The sequence below is a fragment of the Gossypium arboreum genome, chromosome 12 (assembly GCF_025698485.1).
Source record: "Gossypium arboreum isolate Shixiya-1 chromosome 12, ASM2569848v2, whole genome shotgun sequence".
In the NCBI taxonomy this organism is placed as follows: Eukaryota; Viridiplantae; Streptophyta; class Magnoliopsida; order Malvales; family Malvaceae; genus Gossypium; species Gossypium arboreum.
Window position 1 is genome coordinate 8,505,043 of NC_069081.1, and position 13,630 is coordinate 8,518,672.

The 13,630-nt window shown below is 33.8% G+C and overlaps 1 non-coding gene across 1 annotated transcript; it reads right to left on the reverse strand.

Moving 5' to 3' along the window:
- Nucleotides 1-13,308: 13,308 nt before the first annotated feature.
- On the reverse strand, nucleotides 13,309-13,415 carry LOC128286264 (small nucleolar RNA R71). Its single transcript, XR_008276807.1, has one exon. It is a non-coding gene; the product is annotated as a small nucleolar RNA R71 (small nucleolar RNA).
- Nucleotides 13,416-13,630: the final 215 nt, after the last annotated feature.

A 13,630-nucleotide genomic window follows, 5' to 3' on the forward strand; every position in this document is an offset into this window, starting at 1 on the left:
AAGTCCCTGGCTAACCGTTTAGTGTTAAAACAACGTCTATTTACGTTTCGCATGAACGAAGGTGAGTTTCTTAGAGATCACATAAGTCAATTCATTACTCTTTTAAATGATTTAAAGAACGTTGAGGTTCATATTGACGATAAAGATCAGGCTATGCTATTATTTTACTCTTTACCCCATTCATACAAGTCTTTCATGGAGACCCTGATTTATGGCAAAGACAAACTCTTGTTCGAAGATGTGAAGGGTCATTTGTTGAGTAGAGACAAACTCGGCAATGAGTTTGGTTCGGATAGCAAAGCATATAGGAAAGCTTCCATTTTGGTAGCATCAAAGATACGAGACAAAAGGTGTCACTATTATAAAAAGTTAGGTCACGTCAAAGCAGATTGTTATAAACTGCAAAATAAAAGAGCTGCTGAGAGTAACGAGAAAGATGTAGCTGGTGCTAATTTGGCAGATAAAAGCGGTGGTGATTTCTTGTTAGTGTCAACAAGCAATAACTCCAAGCTCACGGCTGAGTGGATCCTAGATTCGGGATGTTCTTTCCACATGTGTCCCAATAGAGAATGGTTCTCCACATACAGTTCATTTGAAGGTGGAGTTGTGCGCATGTGAAACGATTCATCTAGTAAGGTAATTGGTATTGGTACTTTTAAAATTAAGATACACGATGGGAGGATTAGAACACTCTCAGATGTCAGGTATGTACCTAATTTACGAAAGAATCTCATCTCCTTGAGTATTTTAGACTTGAAAGGATACAGAATCAACATAGAGTCGAGCGACATTAAAGTATCTCGTGGAGCTCTCGTTTTGTTAAAAGGTAAAAAACCTACAATCTTTATATTCTGGAAGGTTCTACAGTGACCAGTGAAATCAGATATTCCTTGTCCGTTACGGAGTCGAAATCAACTCATTTGGAGCGGAGGCAACTTGGTCATAGGAGGGAAAATGTATGACCATTTTGTAAAAGAGAGGTTCTCTTTTGGATGCAGGTTTTAAAAAGTTAGGGCACTGTGTTCCTAAAAATCAAATCTGGGTTAGTTTTGATTTGATAATGCACAAGTTGAAGGCTAGAAGTCTTCTAGCTTCTAAGCACAGATTCGACTCAGTTAATTCCTTGTATAGTTCAAGATAGGCCCGTGGCGGGCTTTGGCAAAGATGGCGTTGTAAGAATTTGTGTCAATGTGGAGATTGTTAGAGTTGTGTGACCCAAATTCTAAGAGATTGCTTGCAAGTCAAGTTAAACAAAATATATTTTCTTTCTAGAAGATTTAGTTTTATTAGTATAATATATTTAGCATTATAATATATTTAGCATTTATTAGTATAGTTTATTTGACCTACTAATTTAGCTTATAAATAGGTTCTTTTGCAACCTTAGAAAATACACCATTAGAGATTAGAACTCATAACACATTTAGAGAATTTTGTGTTTACGTTTTGAGGGTTATTTGTTTTTGGGTTTTCAGGGTTTAGTTTTTTATCTTCATCTTTTGTATTCTTCGTTCTTTTTTCATTATAGTAAAATTATCTTTGCCCATGATTTTTTATCCTCTTTGTAGGGGTTTTCCACGTTAAATTTGTGTGTTCAATTTCTCAATTTGTTCCACTTTTTTTTTACTTGTTGCTTAATCGGGTCGACTCTAACACTATGAATAACACCCTTTCAATCAAAATCAAACAAACATTGCAATAATTCCCATGTTCGAATTTCGAAAGTAAAAGGGATCCGGATGATAAGCAATTAAAAAAAAGATTTCTTCCTAAATTTTCTATTTTGATAAACCAACTATTACCATGGTTATAAATGGTCAATGAGGGACAAAAAACCCCTTTCGTTTTTTGTATTTGTTTGTTTTTATTTCCCTCCCTCTTTATTGTTCAAATAGGGAAAAAAGTTATTTTTTTTAATAAGATCTTGCCTTAGCATAGTCACATATTAGACACTTACCCCCTGTTTTATTTGAATACCATTTATGAAATGCTTTATTGACTCATATCATATCATGGATAAGAAGTTAAATTCAAAATTGGTAGGTTATACCATTTTTTTCAAAATAAAATGCGAAGAAAAGACCAATTTAACATATTCTAAGTATATTCCAAAGCTAAACTAAGTGAAAATATGTTTACGAGACGTAAAGGTTGCAACGATTTATCAATTTTCCATAACGCATCAATACAAATTCATATTTTAAAATTACCCAAGTAACACAAGATAGAATTGCATTCAAACACACATGAGTGCCCAAGCAAACACTAAAAGGTCAGTGAAAATGGTGCAAGCCTCAATAATGACAATACACCGATGCACGATAAAAGTGACTTAATCAGTGACCAACCAAACATCAAATGCGCAAAGCGCGACAATAACAATACTCTCGGACGCTCAAGGCAGTATGTACAAATAAGAAATGATGGAAACACCCACACTCTACGTCATGTCGACTATACGCGAAGAATTTAATATAAATAGCAATTTAAATAGAGCTTCACTTAATCATTGAAGAAAAATAGCATTAAATTAATTACTTTGCAAAATAAATTTAGAATGCAAAGAATCACAACATAAATTTAAAATATCAAGCAATTAAATTGACCATAATATAAGGCTATCGAAATTCAATGGTCACAAATCCAATTTTCTAAGCGTTTAACACTTAGATGCGAGGAATCCTCGATGACCTTCACTTTGAACAATTTGCCTAACTCTTTGGCTTCAATAGAGAAAAACATACGAATTCATTAGAAACAATTATGAGTTATCAACTCCATGGCTATTAGTGTGGTTTTAATCTTTAAACAAAATTCAATTATTCCAATTAGTCAAATTAATTTGATTGTATATCTAGTTTAAACATATTTTCAATTTAATCATTATACGAACACTAATTATCCTACACCATGTCTACAAGTATCGACTAAAATAAATTAGCTTTAATATATGCAAATTAATTTAAACATAACTTTGATTGAATCAATCTACCAAATCAATTTATAGTGATCCGAACTAAATAAACTTTAATATAAGCAAACTAATGTAAAATTTCCACCACATTTACCTTAGCCTCTCACAATTAATTAATTAATTAATCTAAATTTAACTCAAATCAAATCATCTTCGGCTACACCAAATTCAATTTAATTATTTAATTAATCTAAATTTAACTCAAATCAAGTTCAATTTAATTATTTCTATTTAGCCCAATTAGTATCCATAGGCTTTTACCGAGACTACACCCATAATAAATGGCTAGTAATCGAACGGATTTAACTGTTATTGTTTGGGTTAGGAGTAAAATTTCAACTAAAATTGACCAATTAGAAAAATACAAGGACTAAATCTAAAATTTTGGTAAAGTATAGGGACTAATTGAGAAATTCAACTGAATAAATATTAAGTCAAACTGAATTAGTTCAAAATTATTACGTTAAAGATAAGGCTAAGTCTTCCTTTATTACAAATTTCAACTTATACAAAACTATTTAATCTTGTAAATATATTGCTTTTGTTTTTAAATCTACACTAGTAAGTTTATCTTAGTTAGTGTATGAGTGGGATTTTTATTTTACTTAATTTGGGTTTTCCAATTTTATTATAAGTTGAAAAACGATATGAGAATCCTTGTAGGTATAGGAAAACTTAATTTTCAAACTCGAAAAGAAATAGGAATTCTCATGTTGATGAGAATTGATATGATCTAAGTCGGTTTATTTCACTTTTTATAGAGCTTCTGCTTCTTCTCTGCCTTTTTCACTGCATTGCACGTACTCAAGAAAAGAAGAAACGATGGGTTTAAAGGAAAATGATGAAGATCGAAGTCCCTTCCAGTGCTTGCTAGATGCGGTTGCCTTGATATTCTTCACTATTACTACTATAAATTGATGCTTTTTTTATTATCATTATAGTTGCATTGCTATTCTTCACTAGCATAGCATTTCTTCTATTTTTATCTTCGTATTTTTCTTCATCTATTTATTTATTTATTCATTCGTTTATTTATCATTTTAACGTCATCATTTCATTTTTACCCACTACCATTTTACTTCATTTTTCTAATCACCATGCCATGAATCATATCCATTTTATTACTACGCCTAAACATATTAAAAAATATATCGTTAAGTTACATTCGTTCTACCTAACATATAGGAAATATTTAAAACCGAGGCAATGTTCATTATTTTGGGATTCAAGGAGTCGTGCTCCTAACTTACGGAGTATGGCATCTTCTTAGAACCGAAACAACCGAATATCCTATTTAAAATAAAAACAAGATTTAAGTAAGGATCAAATGGTGATTATTCTTGTTTTCGAGGATTCAAAGCATCGTGTCCTAACTTACAGGGCATGATCTTTTCTTCTTGACTAACTCAAAATAAGACCTTTTCGTAAAATTTAATTTAGTTAAGTAATTTTAATTAAAAAGAACATCATACAAATAGGGGTCATGTTTTAATTCGAAATATCAATTTTTGACATCAAAATATCAAGTAATCAACTAGGTACCAATTTTGGGCGTTATGAGGGTGCTTATAACAACCCGATTTTAGCTTAAATCGGATTAGTGATTTCGGAACCACAAATTCGATGTTGAAAAATGATTTTAATATTATTTTTGGTGTTTATAGCATGTGATTATATATGTGTGTAAATTTCGTGAGCTAATTTTATCGTTTAATAGCTCAATTTAAGAAATATGACTAAATGAAAAAGTTGCATTCTACTTGTTTAAAGTGCTTAATCATATGGTTTATTAAATGAAAGGTCCTTATGTTGATATTAGACCATTGATAGTGGAACTTGACATAAATGGCCATTAAACGAATGTTTTTAAATGGTTTTAATTAAGGTTAAAATGGTAATTTGGTTATTAAGGTTAAATAAATAAAACAAAAACTATAATCATCTTTGTTTCTTCATCTATAACCGATTATTGAAGATAAAATAAAGCTTCCATGTCTAGCTAGGGTTCGACACTTTGAGGGATTAATTAAGGTATGTTTTTTTCTCGATTTTTGATGATTTTTACGTTTTTGAGATCGTTGCTTCGTATTCCAGCTAGCCCATGCCCTAATTTTTTATTTTGTTGATGATTTTGTGAAGTGTCATTGATGAATGTTTAAGCTTTCAAATGTTTGATAATGGAAAATGATTATTTTTTCATAGATTTAAATGTTTTGTAAAGTGATTTTTGACAAAAATGTCAAAAAGGGATTAAATTGAGAAACTCATAAATTGAGTGGTTGAAATATGAAATAAATGAAAGTTTTAGGCTTCTAGGGACCTATATGAAATTCTGATAGGCTTGGGTTTAATGAAATTTCATGAATTCTGTGTATCTGTAAAATAAGGACTAAATTGTAAAAATATAAAACTTAGGGGCTAAAGTGTAAAAATGCCCAAATATGTGTTTGTGAACTAAATTGAATGATTTTATGAATAAATGAGTTAATTTTGAATGTATATAGATCAAGAACGAAAGAAATTGGATTTAGATCGGGGGAAATCAAAGGTTATAAAATAGTCGATTCAGTCTATTTATTCCGAATATAAAGTAAGTTCATATGCAAATAAATACCTTTAAATTTATTTATAAATGTTCATTTGTCATTGAATTGCTATGAATGTTGAACGAGCAAATACGAGCAAGTATCGACGAAGTTATGTTATCCGAAAGCCCCGTACGAACCCTAGGAATAGTATAGGATACGAATGTCATGACATTAGGATTACCGAGATGTGATTACATGTAAGACCATGTCTGGGACATTAGCATCGTTATATGATTTTGTGTAAGACCATGTCTGGGATATTGGCATCGATATGTGATAACATGTAAGACCATATCTGGGATATGGCATTGTACGAGCTATATGTGATTTTCAAGTATCCTTTACGATTCCGAAAGGTTCAACGGGCAAAGTCAAGCCGAGAAAGAATATCTGAACGAGTTAAGTGATTCAGGTACATACGAGATTCATACAAGTATTAAAAAGAGAATTATTTGATGAATTCACATGTGACATTGAATATGTATACAATGAGAAAGGTTTGTGAATTTATATGTGCTTATTCATAGTTTGTCTATTTGATGGAAATGGTGTTGATTCATGTGGTAATTTTATTTTTAAATAGCTTACTAAGCTTTTAAAACTTACTTTATGTGTTCTTTCCCTGTTTTATAGATAATCGAAGCTAGCTTGGACTCGGGGATCATCAGGAACATCATCACACTACCGATCAACTTGTTGGTACTTTTGATGCTATGTATATACGGTATATGGCCTGTATAGGATAGTTTTAAGATTATATGTTTTGAGTTATGATATTAGCCATGAGATTTGGCTTGTAAATGTTGGTGTGCTTTTGGCCATATAAGTTGGCTTAATTCATAAGTTTTATAAGTGATATATGATGCATAATGTCTTATGGTTTGGCAAGTTTAGTATGGATTCATGTATTTGCTCGATGGCTAATTGATTTGGCTAATTCTCAAATATGTGTCATGGTTAAGAAATGGCATGTTGTGAATTGGTTTTAAGATGATGCATTGATATGTTTTGAGACATGAAATATTTAATATGATGGTGAGAAAATGCATATAGAAATTAAGGTTATGGCATATTGTTTTGGCATGATTTTGGTTATAGATTTGAGTAGTGAAATGGATGGAGTTTAAATGGAATGAAATATACATGAAATGGTCATTTTTGGTTGCCTATTGTATGTGAAAATGATGCCAAATGAATGCTTTTAGGTACATGAATGATAGGTGGCAATTATGGCTCAAGCCAAGCCTATTTACTCTCCACACGGTTGAGCACACGGGCATGTGACTCGATCGTGTGCCTGCTGTAACTTAATAAATCAAGTCAGTGAGTTACACGGCTTAAACACACGGGCGTGTCTACTGCCCGTATGCCACGCACGGGTTGGCACATGGGCGTGTGGTAGACCATGTGACCCAAGTCAATATACCTTCTAGATTTCACACGGCTATGGCACACGGGCATGTCTCCGACCGTGTGATACAAGTTAGTATGTATTCCTTGTTTCCACACGGCTTGTAACACGGGCATGTCTGGTGATCGTGTGAGGCACACGGCCTATTCACACAGGTGTGTGAACCCTATATTCATGAAAAATTTATAAGTTTCCCGAAGTTTTCAAATGTTATCGGTTTAGTCACAAACCTCTTTCAAGCATGTTTTAAGGCCTCATAGAGCCTTATAAAGGACAATATGATTATGTTTGATTGATGTTTATGTGATTATGGATTTATGTATGAGAATGGATGTTGTATGTTGTGTTTTGATCGTTAATGCTTCGTAACCCTATTTCAGTGACGGATACGAGTTAGGGGTGTTACAGTGCTAATCCTTCCTCATACGTAACTGACTCCCGAACCCATTTTTTGGATTTTGTAGACTGAAGGTTAGCGTTTTAGTAAATCTAACATTTTATTAAAATGAATGAGTTTTGAGGTGATCTAATCACACCTAAATATAAAAGGATTGGTGGCGATTCCATTTTTGTTTTTAAAATAAAAGCCGATTTCAAAAAAGGTTTCTACATTGACAATCCACCAATGCGTGATAAAACATGACTTAATCAATAACCAACCGAACATCAAATACGCAAAGTGCAACAATGACAATACTCTAGGACGCTCAAGGCAGTACGCACAAATAAGCAATGATGGAAAACCTTTCACTCTACAGCATGCCGACTATATCTAAAGAATTTCTCACTAGTTTTATCAGGCATTTTTATCATTTAATAAAAATAGCAATTTAAATAGAGCTTCACTTAATCATCGAATAAAAATAGCATTAAATCAATTACTTTGCAAAATAAATTTAGAATGCAAAGAGTCACAAAATAATTTTAAAAATCAAGTAATTAAATTAACCACAATATAAGGCAATTGAAATTCAAAGGTAACAAATCGAATTTTCTAAGCGTTTAATGCTTGGATGCGAGAAATCCTCGATGACATTCACTTTCTACAGTTCGCCTAACTCTTTCGCTTCAATATAGAAAAACATACGAATTCATTAAAAACAATTATGAGTTATCAATTCCATGGCTATTAGTGTGGTTTTAATATTTAAACAAAATTTAATTATTCTAAGTCAAATTGAAAAAAAAAAAGAAAGGTCACATGGTCTGGGGAGCTCTACACGACCTGGACACACGAGAGTGTCCTAGGCCGTGTGCATACTAGAGCTAATGTTTTTCAATTCTCTTTCGACACATAGAGCAATAGAAAGTTACATGATTTAGAAACATGATCGTGTGAGACACACGGCCTCTCACACTGGCATGGGAGAAGCGAAGGATCATTGCACACGTGCGTGTCCTAGACTGTATGGATACTGGGCATATTTTTCTTTTCTGTTCGAAGAAGCACACGGGCAAAGGTAACCCACGGGGCTGGCAACACGACCGTGTGTGGCACACGGCCTGGACTTACGGGCGTGTTGCGGGTCGTGTGGTACCTGAAGCTTAATTGTCTTAAATTTTAAAGTTACACATAGCCTCAGAGTGCACACACAAGTGAGAGGCACGGTCGTGTGGCTCAACACGGGCCCTATGCATGACTGTGTCCTCTCTTTAAAACTACATTTTTGTCTTTTTTTTTAAATTTTTTTGTCTTTCTCTAGTCACGTCGTGTGCTTCCCCTGTCCTCCATTTCTTTTAGGCCTTTCACCATCCTTCACCGCCCACCTCCGCTGCCATCCGTCGTCCCCCACCACCATTTGGCTCCTCCCCCTTTTCGTTGTATTTTATTTTATTTAGTACTATATTTGTTTTATTATTTCATTTATTATTATGATTAGTGTTATTATTATTACTATTATTAGTCTAATTATTATTATTATTTTATTATGTCTTATTTATTTATTGATTTTATTATTCCTGTTGTTAGCTTTAGGTTGTTAGTCTAGTATTGATTGTATGTCATATTAGGAATAGGTTTTAGTCATAGTAGTTAAGTGATCCGGCTATCCCTTGAGATGAATTGCGTGCTGATTTGTGTTATTTAATATGCCAATTTATCTATTTTCTCGATTAATTGTTGGTGATACTGCTTTTTCTAGTTATCTAATATTTGATTCTATATTTTATTTCAGGTACATCATGACTAATACTCACGGTAAATCTAAGGTCGCAGTTCCCTCTTCGAAAAAGCAGAAGACTCTGAACGCAACCTCATCCTCGGGCCCCACCTCTGGCGTACGCCATCCATGTCTCCAATTTCCACTGGGTCCTCACGAGGACCAATATCAGCATCTCCGACAACGACCCTTGGGATTGGGTTGTTGTATCGACTGGACGACATTAAAGGAGACTCACTTAGCCGACAGAGTGCGAGCACTGATCGAGACAACTCTATGGGATCGGCTTTACTCCATCGTTGACCCTACCTACTCGGAGGTTACATTGGAGTTCAGCTCAACATTTTTTCTGCACCACGCGATGTCGAGATATGATGAGCCACGCACTGTCTCTTCCCAGTTGATATTAATTAATTACTCTAAATTTAACTCAAATCAAGTCATCTTTGGCTACACCAAATTCAATTTAATTATTTAATTAATCTAAATTTAACTCAAATCAAGTTCAATTTAATTATTTCTATTTAGCCCAATTAGTATCCATTAGCTTGTACCGAGACTACACGCATAATAATCGAACAGATTTAACTGTTATTATTCAGGTTAGGAGTAAAATTTCAACTAAAGTTGACCAATTTGAAAAATACAAGGACTAAATCTAAAATTTTGGTAAAGTACAGCGACTAATTGAGAAATTTAACCGAATAAATATTAAGTCAAACTGAATTAGTTCAAAATTATTACGTTGAAGATAAGGCTAAGTCTTTCTTTATTACAAATTTCAGCTTATACAAAACTATTTAATCTTGTAAATATTTTGTTTTTTTTTTTAATCTACACTAGTAAATTTATCTTAGTTAGTGTATAAGTGGGATTCTTATTTTATTTTATTTGGGTTTTCCAATTTTATTATAAGTTGAAAAACGATCTAAGAATCCTTGTAGTATAGGAAAACTTAATTTTCAAACTCCAAAAGAAATAGGAATTCTCATGTTGGTGAGAATTGATATGATCTAAGTCGGTTTATTTCACTTTTTATAGAGCTTCTGCGACTTCTTTTCTACCCTTTTCACTGCATTGTACATACTCAAGAAAAGAAGAAACAATGGGTTTAAAGGAAAATGATGAAGATCGGAGTCCCTTCTAGTGCTTGCTAGATGCGGCTGCCTTGGTAGAGAGGTTGGACGAAGAAACGATGAGACTGAAAATGAAATGAGGGTTGAACAAAATTAACGACAACAACTTGTCTAGGGTTGATACCCAACCCACAAACTATACAATTGTGAGAATATTTGGAACTGATATTATAATTGATGCCATCAACGAAGACGTGATTACGAACCAGCCTCCAGTTGGTTCTTCAAAGAAATGAAAAGAAATGTTGAGTCAAGTAGAGCAAAGAAGCCGATGCCGAAACAGAAAAGGAAAAAGCACAAACACAAAGCTACTTTTGGGGCTCAACCCTGTTTGCCCCAAAGGTTCAAAGAGATGATCAAATGCATGGATGAAAGCAAGGAGAAACTAATTATACAAAAGGCGCTCTACAAAACTGATTTGAGCAAGCACCACAGACGTCTCTCTATACCCATGAATCAAGTCGAGGTCGAGTTTCTTACAGATGAAGAGCTAAAACAAAGCAGAAAGGAGGGGATAGAAGCATTGGTGATTGAGCCATGTTTGAAAACCAGGACATGATTTTGAGAATATGGGACATGCCAAAGGCAATAGGCCGTTTCAGCTCCCTCTATGTCTTAATATCTGGGTGGAAATCAGTGGTAGAAGGTAATGACTTGAAGGAAGGTGATTTGATTCAAGTGTGGTCATTTCGGGTCAATTCCAAACTATGTTTTGCACTCGTACTTGTTCCTTGAACAAGAAATACGAAGCTAGATTTTAGATTGGACTGGAGTTGCTCCAAATTCAAGGCGGTTGTAATTTTATTTGCCATTATTTCTTAATTTTTTGAATTTCTAGTATTGGAAACATCTATCAATCCATGCAACTCTTCTCTTTTTTTCTTTATTTCTTCAATCTAATTTACCGAGAAATATTGTGATGCAGTTGTTTGTTGACAAAAAATGCATATAAATATAAGAGAAATCAATAAAAAAAAATTCTTTAACAATATTTGGCATTGATAAGTCATAATTTATACATATTTTTATCCCATGCTTAGCCTATTTTTGGATGAATTATCATTAGATTTGTGGAATTCAATGCTCCTAATCCTTTAATTTCATGTTTTATACTTAGGTGAGCATAGGAGAGTAAAAAGAGTGAGAAAAGGGCCAAAAACAAGAAAATGGGCCAACGTGGGAAATCAACACGGCCTGGACTTCCTTACACGGGTAGACCACACGCCCACGTCTATTCAACAGACTTGAACACAGGTTGAAGCACTTGCACACGGGCGTGTCCCTATCAAGCCCAAATCTAGTCCTATTCGAAAAAGGCCACTCTTGAGGGTTTAGAAGCATTCTAAAGCCTATGTAAACACCTTAGGAGGTACCTGAAAGACACACAAAGAGTAGGAAGCAAGGAATTACTTGAAGGAAGCCGATTGATCCATCTCAGAAGCCGGATTCACCTTCAAGACTGAAGATCTCCCTTCAATTCCCTTCAAGAGTTCTTGCGTTTTCTTTATGTTTTGTTATCATTATTCTTTTGAGATGTTTTCTTTCATAAATATGAACTAAACCCCATAAATACCTAAGGGGAATGAAATCTAAGACGGATCTTGTTATTATCATCTAAATTATATGATAAATATTTGATTTGTTCTTAATTATGTGTTCTTAATTCTTTCTTTGATATTCCAGGATATTAATTCAAGTTTTGATGTGCTTATTTAGAGGAGCAAAAGTCCTTGTCTAAGAGTGGATCTAACATAATTAAGCAGAGTTGGTTGCACGTCTAGAGATAGGCTAACATAATTTTACCGGATTAGGGTGAAACCTAATAAGGGAATCCATAGATCGAGTTAATGCAACACTAGCTGTTTTAATTAGAAAGAGATTTCAATTAATTAACCTAGGGTTAGACGTTGTTAGTCTCGAGAGAGATAATAATATAAATTAGGGATTTCTACGGATCAAGTCAAATGAATAAATCGTCTAATTCAAAGTCAATAACAAGTGAAGTCTAGGGGGATTTTTCCTTAGGTATTGCCCAAATCATTCAGTTTTCCCAAAAGTTATTTCCCCAATTCACTTTCTATGTATTCTTAGTTTAGTAATTAGTTTAGATAAAACAAATCCCTTTAATTTTAGGCTAGATAATAAAAAGAAAGTTAATACTAGTACTTTTAGTTCCTTTGGGTTCGACATTCCGGTCTTGCCATAAGCTATACTACTGTTTGATAGGTGCACTTGCCTTTGTCGTGATAATAGTTAGTATTCAAGAACAGCCATTTATAAATTATAAAACTTATCACGATTTACATCAATCAAGTTTTTGGCGCCGTTGCCGGGGAACTAAGATATTAGAAACACTTATTTTTTATTACTTTAGCCATTTATTTTATTGCAATTTAAATTTTATTTTGGTTTTTGTTACTAAATTTTCTTTTTTCCTTCTAGCATGTTTTTATAGTTTATGACTAGAAGAAACCCGTCAGGACCATTACTTTTTGATAGTGAGATAGAACACACAGCTCGCAAAAATCGAAGAGAAATAAGGCGAAGCCTAAGATACACAGAGAAAGAGCAAGAGGATGATATTTCCACCACAACGGAGGAGATGGCTAAAAATCAAGAAAATCCGCTACCTCCTGCGATTGCTGCTGATCCAGTAAATCAGAATCCTGCTCCACGCACTATGTATGGTTATGCTAAACCTACTTTAACAGGAACTAAGTAAAGTATAGTTAGGCCTACTGTTGCTGCAAATAATTTTGAACTGAAACCTAACACGATTCAAATGATACAACAGTTTGTTTTGTTTGATGGTTCGTAGCACAAGGACCCAAACACTCATTTGGAAAATTTTCTGGAATTCTAAAACACTTTTAAAATCAATGGCATTTCTGATGATGCCATTCGCCTTCGGTTATTTCCCTTTTCGTTGAGGAACAAAGCTAAACAGTGGTTGAACTCGTTATCACGAGGGTCAATCACTAATTGGGAACAAATTACTGAAAAATTCTTACTTAAATATTTTTCGCTGGCTAAAATGGCTAAATTGAGGAATGATATCTCTTCTTTTGTGCAAATGGATCTAGAAACACTCTATGATGCATGGGAGAGATACAAGGATCTATTGAAAATGTGCCCTCACCATGGGTTACCTCTATGGCTACAGGTGCAGACGTTTTACAACGGTGTGAACCCCTCAACAAGGCAACTTATTGACACAGCTGCTAGTGGGACTATCAATAACAAAACACCTGAAGTGGCTTACGAATTTATTGAAGAGATGTCATTGAATAACTATTAATGGCAAGTCATGAGAACAAAGCCGACAAAAGCATCTGGTGTTTTCAACCTCGATGCGGTCACTA